Source organism: Piliocolobus tephrosceles, chromosome 4 (genome assembly GCF_002776525.5).
Source record: "Piliocolobus tephrosceles isolate RC106 chromosome 4, ASM277652v3, whole genome shotgun sequence".
In the NCBI taxonomy this organism is placed as follows: domain Eukaryota; kingdom Metazoa; phylum Chordata; class Mammalia; order Primates; family Cercopithecidae; genus Piliocolobus; species Piliocolobus tephrosceles.
Window position 1 is genome coordinate 30003927 of NC_045437.1, and position 16798 is coordinate 30020724.

Genomic DNA, 16798 nt, shown 5'->3' on the forward strand with positions numbered 1-16798 from the left:
AAATAAATAAATAAATAAATAAATAAATAAATAAATAAATAAATAAAAAATTAGCTGTGCATGTTGGTGTGCCAGCTACTCTAGAGGTACTGTACTCTACAGTACCTGTAGTACCAGCTACTCTAGAGGTTGAGGTGGGAGTATCCCTTGAGCCTAGGAGTTTGAGGCTGCAGTTAGGTATATTCCTACCATTGCACTCCAGCCTGGGAGACAGAGAGAGATCCTCTCTTGAAAGCAAGGAAGGAAGGAAGGAAGGAAGGAAGGAAGGAAGGAAGGAAGGAAGGAAGGAAGGAAGGAGGGAGAGAGGAAGGGAGGAGAAAAAAGAACATAATCTATATCTTTATCAAGCTACAGTTAATATCCAAATATTTTAATCACAACCCTTTTATTCAAACTAGCTTAAGCAAAAGTGCATTTATTCAAACTAGCTTAAGCAAAAAAGCTCAAGCAAAAAGTGCATAATTTACTGATTAGCCTCAGTAAATAGGAATTCTGGGGCATGGAGCTATTTTCTTAGAGATTATTAAATCTCTCTCTGTCATACACATGCTTAGTACTCTTTATTTTCAGTACAGTTTATCTCTCTGTGTTGATATCTTCCCACTTGCTGAAGAAAATGGCTCAACATAGTTTCAGATTTTCATCAAGTCAGCTTAAGAACTACTGAATAAAGAAAGTACTTTTCCCAGTGCCTTTACATAAAATCCTGGACATCTATTTGTCTTGGGCTTTGTGTCCATTTGTGAATTAATCACTATGACCAGGATAATGGAGCTTTGATTGTGCAGGTATGGGTCACATGCCCATCTATACATTGGCAGGAACTGGAAAACTATGGATAATTCCTAACTATATAAACCAGAACCCTACTGAACGGAGAAGAGATAGTCCCTAAAGCAAATGTAGTCATTTTGTCAGAAGAATGGAAGAAAGAGCATTATGTGGATAAAATTGGCAGCTACATTAATTTTGTGATAGGTTTCCATTAAATTAATAAAGATAAAGTGGAATTACAGAAAACATTACACAAAAATAAATACGTTTTGCACAATATATTATGCACTGTAATGAAGAACCTGTGTTAACTTTGTATAGGACTTTTTTCAAATCACTGACACGCTCTGTAATTTAGTGTCTTCAATTATAAAACTAGGAAGCTCAGCTTATCTTCACTAGATTTTTGAATCTAGTGATATAGCTTTTTATAGCTTTTAGGTAAATCCAAAGGTATGTTTCCTGGATATTCTCAATTTAAAGGGAAGTGGTAAAGGTGGGTAGATAACGGGCTTTGGGGTCACATATATCTATGCCTTAGACCCGTCACTTAGTAGATGTTTAAACTTGTACAAAGAAGCAGTTTCTTCTTTTATATAATGGCGGTGGGGAGATAGCTATATCACATACATCATAAAGGTGGTTGTGATGAATACTTGAGATAATCACAGTGTCTGTTATGTAAAGACCATTTACTAAATGTCAGATTGTTTTTGTAATTACTACCATTATTTGTTGTTTCTATACCTTTCAGAAAATATTTTACATATTCCTCATTAGCTACATGTCTAAATACTCATCATTTTTGTTTGAATATAAAAATATTTTTAAAAATTATTCTTCAACCAATTTATGAGTTCAGTTGGTGATGAATCAAAAGTGAAGTGTTTTTTAAAATAACCTGCAGCAGCATCTGGAAGTTATAAAAAGCTCAAGTTCAGTTCCTTCTAGAGTATTTGGAATAACATGTTTTCTGTTCAGACTAATTATGGGGTCACAGAAAGCAAGAATGCTACCGCTTACTTCTCTTCTTTCTCGTGCCCCAGTAAATGGGAAGGGAGGGAAAGTGGAGCAATCATTCTGGACATCTCTCCATAGAATGACGTCATTAAAAAAATTCTCATCAGAAAATGACACTTAACTGACATGAAAAGTTAAATACTGTTTTACGTTAAGTGGCCATCACCAGCATTTTCAAGAGCTAATTAAAGGAAAGTACATTTCTTTTTCAAAAGCACTTGTTGAACACCATAAATTCAAAATGACCTTTAAGTAACTGCAGAAAGAGGGTTGGAGAATCATCTGCAATTTGTATTATATCTTCTGATATAAAGTTTTGACTATTTTATGAGTGACCAACGTGAGATGAATAGCATTGAATTCAAAGAAGGAAGCAGGAAAAATAGTGAAAGAATGAATGAATGCCAGACATGTTGCCTATTTTTTCAGTTGTTAGTAGGTAGGATTGATAGCTCCCATCAAAGCCTCACTTTCTATTTATTTTTAATATACATATTTATCTGTAAATATACTAAGTCAATACACCTACACATTTACAGACACACCATACACACATTTTGGCTGAATACCTAATGGCTAATTTGAAATTATGTTGAAATTAAGATTGATCCAAAACAGAGACTGAAGCCAAATATCTCTATATACAGAACAAACTGAATGAACCTGTGATACGAGAGTCCACCTAAAATGAAAGTAACAAAAGCAAGGAACTGTAGCCAATTCAAAAGGCCTAAACATATAGTGAGTATGCATAGGAAAATAGGAACACTTATTTTATATTTGTGTCAGTGTAACTTATTATCAACACTTTGGATGATGGTTAATATCTGGTGAATGTCCCCTGAGACCGTAATTCCATGTCTCTACATGAACTCTGAGGAATACCTGGGTTTGTGCATAGTGTGTGTAAGTATGTTCACCATAGCAATGTTTGCAGCAAACAGCCAGAAAAAGCAAACCATAAATATCCATATGATAAATGGACTTTCAGCTCTTAAACGCATTGGTAAACCTCAGAAATATTTAAGTAAGAAAAGCAGATAAAAATTACATGATCATATTTACATGTATTTTATGAAATATATAGATATGTAGTTAAAAATTTTTAAAAATAATAGTTGCCTCCAGAGTGGAAAGAGACTAATAATGAGACTGGGGAGAGAATTGAGAATTCAACATTTTAATAATCATTGCAAAAAATTTTGAAATAGAGTAATGATAGCGTAGTGGGTAAACATGTGATGGCTATATTATCCTGCTTATTTTCCGTATGTTTTAAACCTTGAAATTAAATTCAAGAAACATTTAATAAGTTTACCTGTCTAGTTTTCTATTAAAAATGAATGTGAATATAAACAATTCTCTCATAATCACTACTTCTACTATTGGCATATTTTGGAGTCTTCAAGTTAAATGAAGAAAGATAAATAGCAATGATAAAACAAAGGATGCTGTTGTTTCTATCAAAGTTAAGAGAAAATGTTAATTTAAAAATAAAGCTAGCCTTCTTGTGATTTATAAGACTAAAATGAGCCCAAGTCTGTGTCTGTGTATGTGTGATTAAGGGAAAGATAGGAATTGAAGATGTTGAAGATGTAGAAACCACAAGTGAATGAAGTGACTTTAAATGTTTTGAATACTGAAACCACTGATCTTTAAAAATTAAAACACTTTTAGATAACAATGACTGCATTGCACCTTTTTTGTATTTTTTCAAAAGAACGCTGAGCCTATTGAAAGTTGTTTAAAGTTTTATTTCCTTTTTTTTTTTTTGAGACAGGGTCTCACTGCTCACCCAGGCTGAAGTGCACTGGCACAATCACAGCTCATTGCAGTGTTGACCTCCCCCCTCAGCCTCCCAGGTAATTGGGATTACAGGTGTGAGCCACCACATCTAGCCAACAATTTTCTTAAGTATACTAACTTATTGATGTTGAGGTGCTTCATAAACATTTCATTTCACATATTGAGATTTATCTTTGTCATTAAGCTATGCACATTTGATTTCATAACTCTCCAGCTCTATGCATTACATAGCTAGCAAGTTGGATAAATATAAGGGCCAGAGTAGCTTGGGATTCCTACATATTCCTGTAAAGAATGTTGTTTTTTATATTTTATGTATAATTCAAAAGAAAACCTAAAGGTTTACAAGTTCTTATTTTTTCTTAAATATGTTATATTATAAAATTTTTCATGTTCTGTCATTAATTTGAAAATTTAATATCCAGAAATTATAAAATACAATCTTGAATATCTTGTTTTCTATCAAATATTGAATAAACAAATATATTCTACATAAATGTAGCAATCCTTAGTAATAGTAGTTCTTTATATTCCTGATATGGTTTGGCTCTGTGCTCCCACCCAAATCTCATCTTGTAGCTCTCAGAATTCCCACATGCTGTGGGATGTGGGAGTGACTCTATGGGAGACAACTGATTCATGGGGGTGGGTCTTTTCCATGCTGTTCTCCTGATAGTGAATAAGTCTCATGAAATCTGATGGTTTTACAAATGAGCATTTCCCTGCACAAGCTCTCTCTTTGCTCACTGCCAACCACATAAGACATGACTTGCTCCTCCTTGCCTTCCATCATGATGGTGATGTCTCCCCAGCCACGTGCAACTGTAAGTCCATTAAACCTCTTTCTTTTGTAAATTGCCTAGTCTTGGGTATATCTTTATAAGCAGCATGAAAATGGCCTAATACAGTAAATTGGTACCAGTAGAGTGGGGTGCTGCTGAAAAGATACCTGAAAATGTGGATGTGACTTTGGAACTGGGTAACAGGTAGAGGCTGGAACAGTTTGGAGAGCTCAGAAGAAGACAGGAAAATGTCTCCCTAGAGACTTGTTGAATGGCTTAGACCAAATGCTGATAATAATATGGACAATGAAATCCAAACTGAAGTGGTCTCAGGTGGAGATGAGGGATTCATTGGAAACTAGAGCAAAGATGACTCTTGCTATACTTTAGCAAAGAGAGTGGTGGTATTTTGTCCCTGCCCTAGAGAGCTGTGGAACTTTGAACTTGAGAGAGATGATTTAGCATACCTGGCCGAAGAAATTTCTAAGCAGAAAATCATTCAAGAGATGGCTTGGCTATTGTGAATAGTGCCGCAATAAACATTCGTGTGCATGTGTCTTTATAGCAGCATGATTTGTAATCCTTTGGGTATATACCCAGTAATGGGATGGCTGGGTCATATGGTACTTCTAGTTCTATGACGAGTTGATGGGTGCAGCACACCAACATGGCACAAGTATACATATGTAACAAACCTGCATGTTATGCACATGTACCCTAGAACTTCAAGTATAAAAAAACAAAAAAGAGAGAGAGAGATGGCTTGGGTGCTGTTAAAGACATTCAGTTTTAAAAGGGAAACAGGGCATAAAAGTTTGGAAAATTTGTAGTCTACAATGCAATAGAAAAGAAAATCCCATCTTCTGAGGAGAAATTCATGCTGGCTGCAGAAATTTGCATGAGTAACAAGGAGAATGAATGTTAATCCCCAAGACACTGGGGAAAATATCTCCAGGGCATGTCAGAGACCTTTGTGGCAGCCCCTCCCATCACAGGCCCAGAGGTTCAGGAGGAAAAACATGACTCCATGGGCCAATCCTAGCATGCCTCTGCTGTGTGCAGCCTAGTACTTGGTGCCCTGCATCCCAGTCACTCCATCCATGACTAAAAGGGGTCAAGGTACAGCTTGGGTTGTGACTCCAGAGGGTGCAATGTGGGAGTTCAGTCAGGCTGGTAGGAAAAATTTTAAGATGAAATTATAGGAATTGAACATAAACCCTTTTGGAAGGCCTGGGGGTTTGCATAAAGTGTTTGGCTGAAAGCAGCTGAACTCTCTTAAAAGCTTAGGGGGTAGATACATAAGAATGTAGACTAATTTATCTAAACAACTTGTTTACTCACGTGGTACTAAGACAACCTTTGAATAACCTGGGGTGCATAATTGCTCTCTACTCAGGGGGTTGGCAACCAGGTCAATTACACTCTAGTAGTGTTTACTCAAGACCTTTGTCATTTAATCTATACTGAATAAATGCGAACTTTGCTGGCTGAATAGGGCCACAGCTGCTACTCTTTACAGCACCTTCTTTGGTGACTGTGAGTGGCCCAGACCCTTAGCCAGACTGACAGGCAGAATATCTTTGTCAGTGTATGTTATTCATCTGTCGTTGGCTCGGGGTCTGCAGAATGGACCTCCACAGTGCAACCTCAAGATTTGGCACTTCCACATGGTGTTGAGCTTCCAAGTGCACAGAAGTCAAGAATCAGGGTTTGGGAACCTCTACCTAGATTTCAGAGGATGTATGGAAATACCTGGATGCCCAGGCAGAATTTTGGTGCAGGGATGGGGCCCTCATGGATGACCTCTGCTAGGGCAGTGCTGAAGAGAAATGTGGGGTCTCAGAGTCCCTCCTGGGGCACTGCCTAGTGGAGCTGTAAGAAAAGGACCACCATCCTCCAGACCCCAGAATGGTAGATCTACTGACAGCTTGCACCGTGCACCTGGAAAACCCACAGACACCCAACACCAGCCCATGAAAGCATCCAGGAGGGAAGCAGTATCCTGAAAAGCAACAGGGGCAGAGCTGCCCAAGACCATGGGAGCCCACCTCTTGCAGCAACATGACCTGAAGGTGAGACATGGGGTCAAGGGAGATCATTTTTGAGCTCTAAGATTTTACTTCCCTATTGGATTTTGGACTTGCATGGGGCCTGTATCCCCTTTGTTTTGGCCAATTTCTCCCATTTGGAATGGTTGTATTTACCCAATTCCTGTATCCCCATTGTATCTAGGAAGTAACTAACTTGCTTTTGATTATACAAGCTCATAGGTGGAAGAGACTTGCCTTGTCTCATATGAGACTTCAGACTGTGGACTTTTGAGTTGATGCTGAAATAAGATTTTGGGGGACTATTGGGAAGGCATGATGGGTTTTGAAATGTGAAGACATGTGATTTGTGAGGGACCCAGGGCAGAATGATATGGTTTGGCTTTGTTTCCCCACCCAAATCTTATCTTGTACCTCCCATAGTTCCCATGTGTGGTGGGAGAGACCCCATGGGAGATAACTGAATAATGGGGACAGGCCTTTCCCATGCAGTTCTTGTGATAGTGAATAAGTTTCATGAGGTCTGATGGGTTTAAAAATAAGAGTTTCCCTGTACAAGCCCTCTCTTTGCATGCTGCCATCCATGTAAGATGTGACTTGCCCCGCCTTGCCTTTCACCATGATGGTGAAGTCTCTCCAGCCATGTGCAACTGTACGTCCATTAAACCTCTTTCTTTTGTAAATTACCCGATCTTGAGTAAGTCTTTATTAGTGGCATAAAAATGGACTAACACAATCTCCAAATAATCTCTATATTCAATAATATTTCCAAAATATTTCACACATTGATAAATACTATTTAGACTATCCTCACTTATTGTATTTTTGACTCTTCACCTCTATTAGATTGACAAGTAATTTTATCCCAATATTGAAAATACAGGAAATTCTAAATTTCATACTCTGATCGAAGAAAAAGCAACAGATTATAAAATTATAAACTGAAAATTCTAATGGTTATACAAACAGACATACTAAACTGTATTGGAGATATATTACTGCCAGATTAGGCAGTAATATATCACTCCCAAGTTCACTCAAAAAATGCTTTCGATTCTTTGTTAAACCATAATATTTCTCCATGTCCTAAAAGTTTAATGAAAACTGTTGTCAGTTCTTTTTGGGAGTGACTGGATGGTGTGCATCAGGGTGAGTCACTATGGAAATGGAATAGAGCACCAATTGGGTGACACACATTCTAGAGATCAGTTTGGTGGTAAAAGGTTGTTGGGGCCAGAAAATCCAAGGGGAAAGTTAAATCCTCACCACAAATTCCCGGAGAAAAGACAAAAAGACAAATACTGCATGATCTCATTTTTATATGGAAACTAAAAATGGCAAACTCATAGAAGCAGAGAATAGAAAGGTGGTTACTAGGGACTGAGGGTAGCAGGAGACGGAGAGAGACTGGGGAGACTTTGGTCAAATGATACAAAGTTTCAGTTATGGTGACTACAGTTAAAAACAGTGTATTGTATACTTGCAAATTGCTAAGGGAGGAGACGTTGTGTTCTCACCTCAATAAATATGGTGATAAGTATGAAGTTATTATATGGTAAATAGCTGGATTTAGCCATTTTACAATGTATTCATTTTTTAAAACATCATGTTATGCACCACGAATATATACGATTTTTTTCAATTTTTAACTAAATATTTTTTAAAAATCCCTGGAGATAACTGGGACATAAGCTAGGGTTCTGCCTTAGCAGAGATAGGCTTTCAAGACAATTTTATGCATAGCTTAAAGATTATATTTACTCAAGCAAGCTAAGGACTTGGGGGATGTCCAGGTGGCTCATATCTTAGCTATAATCTTTCTTACATTGAAAATGTCTTGGTCTTAAAGTTATAAATGTTTATATATGCTATACACATAAAATATTTCATATTTGCCTTGAGCCTCACTATTTTACAATGAACCAGCAACACTTTAGAGGAACAAAACCAGTTTAAAAGAACAGATGTTTTCTACCTATGCTGCCACGTTGTCTTTTACTAACATGAACTCTCAGGAAAGCCAAGTTCATATGTAGACAGGAGAAGATCTGCCAGTTGTGTTGATTAGAATGTTCCAAGGAAAGCCCCAATGGGAAAATAATATTTTCTCCAACTAAATGCCAAATGTTTAAGAATAAATAGTTACTTACTTAGGTCCATCCTAGTCCTCAGTGGAGAACCATTGTTAAACTACAAATACTCTAGGAAGGAAAAAGGTAGAACACAATAATGAAATAGGTAGCCACAGCCCTACACAATAAACAACTAGACCATCAGAGAAGACTACATTGGCTACATTAAGAATTTAACATGATGACAAAATTCAGATGTGGATGATGTGTTCTAATGGTGTCTTAAAGTCCTCCTGCCATACTGACAATGAGAAGCAGAGAAATGAAAAATCATTTCAGAAGTAACTGATAGTTATACCCAAATACAGGGATGAAGGCAACTAAAGTAATTGCAAGAATAGCTTGACCATGGACTTCGATATGAAGACGAGCCTAGATTATTCAGTTCTGCAACATGAAGAGAGACCATATTAAACACTGTATACATTTGTATATTGTTGTAAGGGAATCATTTTTTTTCTTTTATCATACAACAAAATAGAAGTAGAAGACAGAGCTCCTTAAAATTAGAGCAAGGCAGAATTAAGATAAAAGGATCCATTATTGTAAAAGAAAAGTGTTACAGTCAGAAACACAGATGAAAATCAAAGAATGGGGGCAAATTGATAAGTGTTTCTATGATAAATCACCATTAGAACACCTAACATATATAAATATAACACTGGAGACAGCTGTCAGCCTTCTCTTGGCAGAGAAGCAGGGGGGTAGTTTAGAATCAATATTGACAATAAAACTATGGACAGTGTTGATGTATAGCACATATAGAAATTTCCATGTCTTTATAAATAGTCAAAACACTAGGATTCCACTTTTAATGCAAAATTCAGCTTTAAAAAAAGGAATAAAAATTCTGCTGAAACTTACTCTAAGGTACACCATTGCGGTCTCAGGAATTCTCAATATTGCTAAGGCATTCAGTGTTTTCCAATACCTGAACTTTTTACTGAGCATTTACAATATGTTCTGTACCGGACATAGTAAACAAGACACATATGAGTTCTGTCCTCACTGAGTTACAATGTATAAGGTAGATGGTGAACAAGAAAGTATAATACTTTTTTAAAATTATATTTATTATATTGCTGTTATAGCAATTCTGTCTTAAAAGAAAGGCATGCTCTGCTGTAGAACTAAAGAGCAGGAATATATAGTATATGATAAGGGGAAATCAAGGGTGTGAATCAGAATAGGTTTCCTGGTCTTAAAAACTTCAGCTGAAAGCTAATCCATATAAAGAGTAAGGCAGACAGCTCCTTGACACTGGTTTTGGCAATGATTTTTTGAATACGGAAACATAAACAAAAATTAATGAGTGGGACAGCCTCACATTAAAAGCTTCCACAGGCCAAGTGTGGTGGCTCACACCTGTAATCCCAGCACTTTGGGAGGCCAAGGTGGGTAGATCACTTGAGCTCAGGAGTTTAAGACTAGCCTGGGCAACGTGGTATAATCCTGTCCCTACAAAAAATACAAAAATTAGGCAGGCTTGGTGGTACAAGCCTGTAATCCCAGCTATCCGGGAGGCTGAATTGGCGGTACTGCTTGAGCCTAGGAGGTCAAGGGTACAGTAGGCCAGAATCATGCCACTGCATTCCAGCCTGGGCAACAGAGTAAGACTTTGTCTCAAAAAAAAAAAAAAGAAAAAAAGAAAGAAAGAAAAGAGAAGAAAAAACTTCTACACAGTAAAGGAAAACAATTAACAATATAAACAGGTGGCCAATGGAATAGGAGAAAATATTTACAAATCATGTATTTGATAATGGATTAGTATCTAAAATATGTAATGTATTTGATAAGGGATTAGTATCTAAAATATGTAAGAAATCCATACAAGTCAAATAAATAAATAAAAAAATTTAAAAATGGGCAAAGGATCTGAATAAACATTTCTCAAAAAAGATATACAAATGGTGGCCTGCAGGTACATGAAAAAGTGTTCACCATCACCTGACTAATTATCAGGAAAATGCAAGTCAAAACCACATATGTTTGAATGGCTATGATAAAATAAAAAATAAACAAGAGATAACAAAGTTTGGCAAAGCTGTGGAGGAAAAGGAATCCTTGTACATCATTGGTCAGAGTATAAATTGGTACAGCCATTATGGAAAAAATATAGAAATTCCTTAAAAAATTAAAATAGAAATACCATGTGATTTGTCAATTCCCTCTCTAGATATATATCCAAAGAAAACAAAATCAGTTTCCAGAAGAAATATCTTCACTCCCATGTTCATTGCAGAATTATTCATAATAGCCAAGATATGGAAACAACCTAAGCTTCAGTCAATGGATGAATGAGTGAAGAAAAGCAATATATGTATACCATCGAATATTACTCAGCCAACAACAGAAGACAATCCTGCCATTTTTGACAATATGGATGAAACTGAAGGGCATTATGGTAAGTGGAATAAACCAGAGAGAGAAAGATACATACTATATGGTATCATTTGTGTTTGAAATCTTTTTTGAAAAAAGTGAAATGCACAGAAAGAAAGTAGAATGTTGGTTGCCAGGGACTGTGGGATTAGGGAAATGAAGAGATGTCAATTAAAGAATAAAAACTTTCAGTTACAAGAAAAATAACTCCTTAGGATCTAATGGATAGCATGATCATTGTATATGTTGCATTCTTGAAGTTTGCTAAGAGAATAGATATTAAGCATTCTCACAAAAAAAAAAGAAGGCAGCTATGTGAGATGATGTATGTGTTAATTAGCTTGAATGTGGTCATTATTTCACAACGTATATGTATATCAAATCTTCAGACTATACTCTTTAAAAATGTACAATTCTATGTTTCAATTATACTTCAATAAAGCTAAAAAATGTTAGGCAACAGATGGAAATAGTACTTACGTATTCCAAACAAGATATAATTTTTGAGGAAGTAAATTTAGTATGACTGGGGTTTATTATCTGAATGGGGTTTAGTATGATGGAAGGTGAGAGAAGCACAAATTGGGACTTTTCATCTCATGCTAACACACTAGGCTTTCCCTGCCCCCCAAGGGCAATAAGAAGAAATTGAAGGGATTTTAGCAGCAGAGTGATAGAATTAGCTTTATATTTCAGAAAAGAAATTTACCCATAGGAAAAAAGCTTGGATTAGAACTGCAGATTGGGAAAGCATTCAGTGAGGTGTTGATGAAGTGGAGTCTAAAACAACAGCTATACCTTGGTATGTGATGGGGGTGGTGAGGATGGTGAGAATGGAAGCATGCGAAAGACAAAGTCTTGTGGCTCATCAGGAAATTAGGGAGAAAAAGCAGCTAAGAAAGACTCCCAGGTTTCTAGTTTGGCCAACTAGGTGGCTCATGACACCATGCGGTAAATTAGCAAGTGTTACCAAAGAAGTAGGTTTTGCTCCCCTACCCCTGAGACAGGAAGATGGAGCTAGGGATTGGGATTCATTTGTGGAGATGATAAATTCATTTTAGGAATCCTTGGGTTTCAAATAACAAAGAACATTCGATTTAAAAGAAGTGGGAGAACCAGAAAACTGTAGAAATCATAAAAAAGGAAGCTTTTATTTTTCTTTACAAAATAGTTATCTATTTGTGATAAAAGGAAGATGCATTAAATAGTGACAGAAAATTTACATTTGACTTAATTACACGCAAGACAAGGGTGACCTTCGTTTGAGCTGCTCAGAGGAACGTCATGAAAAGTCAGATTACAGTGGATTGGGGAGAGGGTTGGAGTTAAGAAGGTTCAGATAATGTTTCTCAATTTCTGAGGAAGATATACAGAACAACAGCAACTAGGGCAGTACCTATATGTAGATGAAGAGGAAATGGAGAGCTGTTTGTTTTGTAAGACAGAGTCTGAATAAATACTGAGAAGCAGCACATAGAGAAAAAAAACTATAAAAATTATCTTATTTCACTGTCTGAAATAAAATAGAAAGCACACTATTCCCTAGAACAAGATACTGAGAATCATACCTTTTTTGGTTGAGCTATATACGTTAGTAAAAAAGAATGTCCTCATGATACTCATTCAATGCATAGCCTCTTCTATAGCAAATATAATTTAATGAAGGCCATTAAAGGCTAATAAAGTTCAGCCACTATCAAATGCAAGCTCAACCTGTGAAAGGTGTCAACAATTACTTGAATCATCCAGTATAACTTTTGTATTAGCATTGTCATTTTTTGTCCTCTAAACTTCAGATCTTTCTTGTTTATACCTTATCGCAATACCTTATCCCTGTAAGTTATTTTCCCCAATTATATTAATTACTTGAATTTCAAATGAAGTCCAAAAAGCCCCATACTGGCACTTAATGGCACTAAAGTTAAAAGAAAAAAAGAGAAGATAAACTGTTTTGGCACTTTCTTTAAAACCTGGCTTTGGGCCTTATTTTAAAACATATCACCAAAAGTCTCATCATATTTCTTCCTGTATTCGATAAATGGTTAAGTGGTCATGCATTCATTATACCATAAGCTGCACACAGATGCAAATGGATACCATTTATAATATTTTACAGTGTTTTGAAGTTCCAAGCCCATCCAGAATGATAAAGACCTAGAAAATGTTAACCTACCTCAGTCTTTTTTTACTGCATTATTTAATAGATTGGTACAATTTCTTTGCATGCTATAAAAGTCAAGAAAGTATTTCCATGGTATTAAATGGTAACACATGGAGACCATTTCATTTTTAAGAAGAATGTTCTCTACTTTGTGATTTGTGTTTTTAATGCCCTTTTTCTTCCTCTTGTTCTTTCAGGGACAGTTTGATTCAGAGTAATGGAGCGGTGGAAATTAAATGAGTGTGCATGAAGTCCAATGAACTCAGTATACTGCTTATCTTGTAACTATACTTAATCTAAATAACCCTTTTTAATGCTCTGCTGGAATGGCATTTTCAAAAGGCTATATAGTAGTAAATGAGAGTATATGTCAGTAAGGATTTGCTAGACAAATCAGATCTCACAGAGAAGTATATCTATCCATTACTACTTAATACACACTTCAGTTTGAAGGATAATTTTTGTGTGTGAGATCAGACCATTAACATTTACTGTCATTTGGACTACGTTTTCCAACTTTTCTACTTTCCCTTTTCATTTTAATTTCATTTATTTTTTTTTTTTCCAACAGGGGCTTTTGGACAAATCACCTCCAAAAGGAAGAATGAAACAATTTATATATGCACAAGTCATTGGCTCAGTTATTTTCTTTTTGCCAGACATATATCCTCAGAAATCAAAGATTTCTAAGAGATAATGTCAACACATATGGTAGTATCCTGGAAAGAATTTAATCCACATACATAAAACACATGGCAGGCATGTTCTCTGGTAGCAACCTTAACTTGCTTTTCACTGGTATAGCTTTCCTTTATTATTACATTTGGGGGAATGATTTCATAAGCAGGATTTAGAAAATAGCTTTTCTATTTTAGCAACTGCCCCTTCTTGTCTTTTGTGGAAAATAGTACATAAGTGTACGTTATCTTATAATATGTTGTTTCCTCCAAAATCTTAAACCTTATGGTACATTTGGACATTTAGGCTTTCTGCTTAGTTCTAGTTAACAGGACCAGTATTTTCACCCTCTTTTAGAACAGCAGGCACTGATCTCTCCTGCCAGACCCTGTCCCATTGCCCAATGTTGTGTCTCTGAGACATGGTTATTGGTTGCCTTCCCACCAACTGTCTGATTTTCTTGATGCTAACTTCCTCCTGGCTGCCACTCTGCATGCCCACCTAACCCTGTTGCCCAGTGTTTGCTTCCACTGAGATCATCTAGAGCCGGGCCCTTGGATTTACAGACTCCAGTCACCCTAACAAGCCATTCACCATCTGCATTCAGATCAGTTCTGTAAGTTCCTCATTAGATGGGTGGATAAAATCACAAATTCTGCATCTTTCCAATCTCTTCTATTTGATTAAAGCAATCCAGCCGTGACTTGAGTTTAAAGATAAAATTCTGAAAAGTTAGCCTTTTGATTTCAATGTTACCAGAATTGACATTTCCAAAATATTTTTACAGTTTCAACAGCAATAGAAATTCCATTCTGAGATACCTTACTGTAACCTCAAGAGTAGTTAACTGCCTTCACTATCATAAAACACAGAACCAGGAGTAGAAAGAGACGAGTGAGATGAGAGACTATGTCCTTAAATGTTGCACCCTAGAGCCTCCCTCTCCTTACCCTAGTCCCAGTCCCAGATTCCCTTTACCAATTACCTTCAATTCTCTCATTATATTCCAACAATATCCAACAATACAACACTCTAATTTTTTATTTCAATGCCTTCCACATTCTTTCTACTCTCCTTATACCTTGGAAAGCTCATATCTGTAGAAAGCTTCTCCAGCTGGTTATCTTAGCTTTAGAGTCTGTTAACCTCATCCAAACTGTTCTTTCTCTTTTTTTCAAATGAATTTTACTAAAAATTGCTTTTATCAGCTTCCTTCTTTTACCTAAGAATCTTCCAATAATTATAATTTCCAGTTCTATTAAGTGCAATATCCTCTGATTGAAACTAAAGACCTTTATAATTTGGGTTCTCAGGATGTGGTCTTCACACAGGTGGCATCAGTAACACCTGGGGACTTGTTGGAAGTGAAAATTCTTGAGACTCACTCCAGACTTACTAAATCCTACAGATGGAGTGAACAAGCTGTGTTTTAATAAGCCTTCCATGTGATTCTGATGTTAAATAAAGAATGAGAGCAATTGGTCCCTTTTCCCACTTACTTGCTTGCGAATGACTATCCACATGAAGTTTTCAAAAAGGAAACTTCCTCTAATTAGATAAGCTACACCCTCTTTTCAAAATCAAATAGTACCAGAATTGAATAACATATTACACACTTTAAAAATCAAATCACTTGACAATTGAAACATAGAGTCTAAATTTTAAAGGGAAAATCCAACTTTGAAATTATAGACTTTAAAAATTAGGAACTATATGTTCAAATGTGGAATGCAGGCAAAACCATACTTAAATTAATAGTTATATATCTTAATGTTTTAGTTATTAGACAGAAAAGAAAATAATACATGAACTAATACATTTCACTCAAGAAGTTAGAATAAAAACAACAAAATAATTCCTAGAAGAGCATGACTTAAAAGTAGAATTAATGAATTAGAAAACAATTAAAAATACAATTATAGAAGAGTCCAACCAGATAGAGTATCCTTTGGAAAAGCTAATAAAAAGATACTATAAATACAAAAAGACACTAAAACTTCAATGGAAAGAATACTATACTAATACATTTAAAAATTAATATTAGGTAGAAATTTTATGAGAAAATATAAACAACCAAAAGGTAACTCAAATAAAAAGATAAAAATCTGAAAACTGTTGAAGTTTTGTCAATGAATTTGCTCCAAAACTGTTCCTAGATCCAGAAACCTTTTATCAATGACTTCTTTCAGATTTTCAAGAAATAGTATTTCAAGTGTTCCAGAACACAGAATAAGATAGTAAGCTTTGCAATTCATTTTACTGGTATTATTTGTTAATGCCATCACTTAAAAAGAAAACTCAATGAGAGGAAACTTCAGTCTTAGCTAATTCATCCAACTAATACATTAAAATAATAGTGAGGTCATGGCATACTACATAAAGACAAAGTCGACTTTCTTTCAAGATTGTTTGAAAGGTAATACTGTTATTGATCATCTCAGCAGTTAAGAAAGAAAAACATACTTATCTTGTTAATCATCAAAATGTTGTATGATGAAAATAACATCTTTAATTTCTTAAAATTCTAACATCTCAGAGTTTATATCATTCTCTAATAACCAACAAGATGCTTAATTTTCATACAAATATTCTCATAAAAGAGAATGCCCACTAATACTTTCACTACTCAACATAATTTTAGAAGTTGTAGCCAAGCTAATGAGACAAAAATGAATAAATTATACATTTAGAAGGGAGGAGATTAAATTATCATCATTTGTAGAGGATATGATTTGCTGCTGAAAATTAAATGATATTTGCTGAAAATAAACTAAAAGTATTACAATTAATGAGAGAGTTTTGTAAGCTTACTAGATTTAGTATGATACTACAACTACTCAATAGATTTCTCATTTATGACTTAGAAGTCATAATAATAAACAAAAAGATAAATCATAACTATGAGGTGAAAAGTCCAGAAAATACCCTAGAAGTAGAACATAATTTAGTATATCTTGAGAATAATATTTTAAATCAAAGAAAATGGGTGGATGATGTACTAAATGGTAGAGAGAC